The sequence below is a fragment of the Condylura cristata genome, unplaced genomic scaffold (assembly GCF_000260355.1).
Source record: "Condylura cristata isolate star-nosed mole 26May11 unplaced genomic scaffold, ConCri1.0 scaffold00048, whole genome shotgun sequence".
Classification (NCBI taxonomy): Eukaryota; Metazoa; Chordata; class Mammalia; order Eulipotyphla; family Talpidae; genus Condylura; species Condylura cristata.
Window position 1 is genome coordinate 2598236 of NW_004567149.1, and position 4901 is coordinate 2603136.

A 4901-nucleotide genomic window follows, 5' to 3' on the forward strand; every position below is an offset into this window, starting at 1 on the left:
AAATTTAAGATAAATGAATTTATTATAACTTAAGACTCAGAATTTGAATAGTGTCTTAGCTATTTTGTAAAACATGACACATTTTGTGAAAACTATCTTAAGCCCTATTATCTGGTCTCTTAGCCTGGCAAATATACTCAATTTCAATTACTATTGCTACAGTTTGTCTCCTCTTTCCTGCTTCAAACACTTTTCCTTTTTCTTTTGCTCTGTCCTGAGAGTTCCTTCAACTCTGTAGTTTTTGTCTTCTGAAATTAGTTACACTGTGATATATGTCCAGAGCATTTCATCATCCAACTCCCCTACTCATTTCATTTCTTAATTATCCAGTCTAAAACCTTCACCTCAGTTTATATTGAGCATGTTAATAGGTTGGGGTATATGTGTGTATATGTATCTTTGTTTATAGTTCCATATACATATCATTTTTATGATCTGAAGATAAGTTGTTAAATAACTAGATAAAGAATATTCTGTTCTTTCTATAATCATTCTCTAGTAATGTTAATTTTCTCAGGTACAGATGCTTTAATCTTTACTTACTCGAATGCTAACCTAAGGAAACATAAAAAGAACTCCTTTGAGAAGTTAGGAGTTATTGATTGTATCTACCACTAGACAAATGTCTGAATGAAACATAAAACTATTAAAAAATGTGGAAACTACGTAGGTTTTTTCCTCATTAAGTTCACAAGTGTTGTCAATGAGTATGCCACTTTTGAGTTTATGTGATTCTTCAGGTACAGGGAAAAAATGAATGATGATGAAGGGAGAAAAGTACAAATTTGGATGACTACTCTGTTCTACTGGGTTTTTCTAAAAGGCCTCACCTGGACGTAGTCCTCTTCGTCTTCTCGTCTTCATGGCCATCTTCTTCCTACGTGATGACCCTAAGAGGCAACCTGTTCATCGTCACCTATCATACCTAGACTCTCATCTCCACACTCCCATGTACTTCTTCCTCTCAAGCCTCCCTTTTCTAGCTCTCTGCTACACCACCAGCTCTGCCCCTCAGTTACTGGCCAGCCTCGGCAGTCAGAGCCCATCCCCTATGCTGGCTGCATGACGCAAGTTTATTATTTCCTAGCGCTGGGGACCACAGAGTATACGCCACTGGCGGTGATGTCCGACGGCCACTGTGCGGCTCTGTGTGGACTCCGGCACTACACTGTCCCCGTGCACCCTCGTCTGTGCCTATCGCTGGCTGTGACTTCTTGGCTAAGTGACTTTATCAATTCAGCACACTTCCTTCTCCTTTACCTTCCAGGTCCCCCCATGTGGACACCATCAAGTACATCACCTCTTGTGAAATCCCAGCACTGCTGGGGCTGTCATAGCTTGATATCCAAGTGAATGAGCTGACTCTCAAGGTTATGAGCTCTGACTTTGTCCTCAGACTTCTCACTCTCTTCCATAGCTCCTGTGGTGCCATTGTGCAGCCTGTGCCAGGACAAAGTCGACAAGAGGCTTTCCAAAGGTCTTTGGGACATGTGGCATCCGCCTGTTGATTGTTCTTTTTTCATTCCAGCCATGTTCATCTGCCTCCAGCCACCATCAGAAGAATCTCAAGATCAAAACAAGTTCATTAAGTTCATTGCCTTCTTTTTTTTTTTTTTTTTAAAGATTTTATTTATTTGTGCTGTTAGGGTCTGAGAACTCGATTACTGCGAAAGACAGAGCATCACGCAAGAATGCAATTTGCAAAGTAGAGTTTATTGGGCTGGCTAGCCAGGGTCAAGCCGTTCCCTGCCGGACACGCAGGATTCAGGCAAGACCCAAAGGAAAGTGAGGGAATATATTGGCCTTGTTGGGGCCATTACATACGTCAGAGCCCGTGCAAATTCAGAGCCCACGCAGATTCAACTTAGCAAATGGATTCAAAGATTAACAGACATCACAGCCTGGGTCACAGTTCAACCACCCAATGACAGGTTTCCAGGAATGGATGTCTCATTTCCTGGTGCCTCAGATCCAATCAGCCTGGGCCACACCATTCCCATTATCCAATCAATTTTAAATGTACATTGTCCCTCTTCAACCTATCCTGCATTCCGGGGGTGGGGGGGTGGATGCTTGCCTGGGCTAGTCTAGTTTTGCTCAGGCCTGCATTACTTCCTCCATTCCTTCAATGCATACAGAACTGGGGTACAGGACAGAGGTTCAGGGGCGGCGTGAGGCTTCACCAGAGACAGAGTGGGGAGTAGAACAGGCAGATCTATGAAGTACACTGCTGAGGGGAGCAGCGGGCGGGTCAGGAGAGTTCTGTCGCACCATATGGTCACCTCTGGGGCAGGTGGGAATAGAACTCATGCGGAAGTGGCTTTAGATTCTCAGTGCAGTGCTTTAACCCGCTGCGCCACCAGGGAGGGCCTGCCTTCTTTTATACTGTTGTCACACCCAGCCTTAGCCTTCTATCTGCACCCTTAGAAAAAGACATATGAGGGGAAGTAAAAAGACTACTAGGGGCCCTCCCTGTGGTGGTGAAACTCTCTAGCCACTGCAGCACGTGTTCAATCCCCAGCCAGGGGCAGTGACCTCTCCTGTCCCACCTGCTACTCTATTCGGCAGTGTATTTCAATCTGCCTGTTTTTCTCCCCTTTCTTTCTCTCTGGCGAATCATCTCACCACCTCCCACCCCATACCTTTGGCCTGCATCCCAGTCCTTGTATGCACAAATAAATTAAAATCTTAAAAAAAAAAAAAAAAAGACTGTTAGGATGGGAGTGAATCAATATGCTTGTAACATTCAAAGTAAGATGGAGCCTTTCCTCACTCAGCCTGACTCTTTGTCAAAAACTCTTTGATTCAGTCATGCTGTCTGCATATATTCAGCTAATACTGAGGTCTCAGAGTTCTAACAGATGTGAATTGAGCAGTCTGCTTGAAAACTAGTCTTTCTCTAATAAAGAAAGCAGACACGTAAAATCAAAGTCAAACATCCATACAGAAATTTTCATTGTCACAAACTTAGATTTTTTTACTTGACTTAGTATTTTTTTTTACTTCACAATATTTACTTTGTAAATATTGAAAAATAACAGGAGGTGCAATTCCTATGGAAAGAAGATTTTTTCATTAAAACATTTAAAATCTGTCTTTTTAATTTATTGCTTTTAAGGTAGAATTTGTCATGCATTTTTTTCTTTTTTCTTTATTTAAATGACCCAGTTAAAATACATTCAATATTTTTTCAGTAATGTTATTCTTTATTAGAATAGTACTTCATATTGGAAGAATTTTGGCTTGTATTCCTAGAAAATAACTTTTATGACTTGTAGCAAGACAACTTCTGAAGTATGCAACTAAAGTAAGATCTCATATTTCTCTTTTTTCTCATGGCAGTGAATATTTAGGAAGTGAAAAAACTTTTAAAACTGACACACCTCTTTGTGAAGAATGGTTATCACAGGTTAAGAAGTTAGATGGAATAACAGACTGGGCACTTGTATAACATAAGGGTCAATAAAGAGTGAGGCAGGCAGCATACTAGGTCATGAAAGGGACTTGAAGGCAATGAGCATTTGAAAGAATAATTGAAAATATATTGGAAAATTTTGTGATAAATTTTGTATGGGAAATGTTAACTTTTTCTTTTTTAGGCTTGGTCTAAATTGATCAGTGATTAGTAAGTAATATAAAAAAAACAACACACATTTTAAAATAAAGTAATGTATTTCTTTTAAATGTGGATATGATCGATGAGTAAAGTAAGAAGTGAAGATTTTACCTCCTAAAATTTAGCGGTGTCCTATTTTTTTTCATTATTAGTACTAATGAGCTAATGCTGATTAATTTTCAGGATCTAAAGTAGTTAAATATTGCTTGCACATAATAAAAATGTTTTGTGTACTTGGTTCCAATGAATTGTTTGCATCCAAACCCTTGAAATATAGAGTGAAATGTTAGCAAGGGTGAGGTATATATACTCTCACTCATTCCTGAGAAAAGAATAAATTTGTACCTCCCTTCTTAGAGAATTAGGAATTTAGAATACCTATGCTGCTTGATCTAGTCATTCTACTTTTGGGAAAATCTTTCAAATACAGATACAAATCTTTATATATAAAAGTGTCCACCAACACATTTTTATAGTAACAAAGTAATTGTAAACAATCTAAATGAAAGCTTCAGAGAATGGTTAAATAAAATTACAGTATATACAAAAATAAGCAATTAGAGGGTCCATGGTGAATGAAGGGCAGAGGAATGACTGGGGAGGGAAAGCTGGGAAGGGGCCTCGGGTCCAGCCTCGGAGAAGTGGGGAGGTGCGCCGCTTGGTGGCAGTGCCGGGTAATGCGGGCACAGCGGAGAATGCAGATGGGCGGACCGGGTAAGGACGCCGCAGCGGTAAAGCGCAGAGCTCGGAGCCAATCGCCACACCCGTTCTATCGTAATCCAGGTGAGGGACCGGGTTTATTAAATCATCTGTGGTCACTGTTAAATGATCCTGATCACGTTTGTAAAACCAAATAGATGTATTTTGCCATTCTAGGGGCTTCCTGGAACTTCCATTAACACCATTTTTGGAGAGGACGTGAGATATTTGCCCCCATTTCACTACAAATTTCCAAACCTCCTGGCTGCCGGGTGGGCGTGGTCACCTAGAGCGTGTGGCTGGGCGGGGGGATCCCGTCCCGCCCACCCAAACCTGCCTGGAGCCCCCGCGCAGCCCCTGGGGTCGCGCATGCGCGCAGCCCTGCCGCTGCACCTTGCTGAGGCGGCTGGCTTCCCCCGCTCCCCCGCGGACTGGATGCCCGCTGGGGGCCCGACCCCTTCTGTGGCCGGGAGGCGCTTTAATCCCGGGACCTTCTTGGGCCGAGAGAAACACGGTGAGCCAAAGGCGAGGGACCCTGTGGGTGGCTGACTGCAGAGGGGGGTCCTCTCGGAGGGCGCAGGGCAGG

General features: G+C 42.5%; 1 long non-coding RNA gene across 1 annotated transcript in view; it reads left to right on the top strand.

Annotated features, from left to right (window-relative positions):
- Positions 1–4331: 4331 nt before the first annotated feature.
- Positions 4332–4901, top strand: part of LOC105854527 — an 8017-nt gene continuing 7447 nt past the window's right edge. Inside the window, exon 1 of the long non-coding RNA XR_001146190.1 lies at positions 4332–4399. This is a non-coding gene — a long non-coding RNA (uncharacterized LOC105854527). The remainder of the gene's footprint in view (positions 4400–4901) is intronic.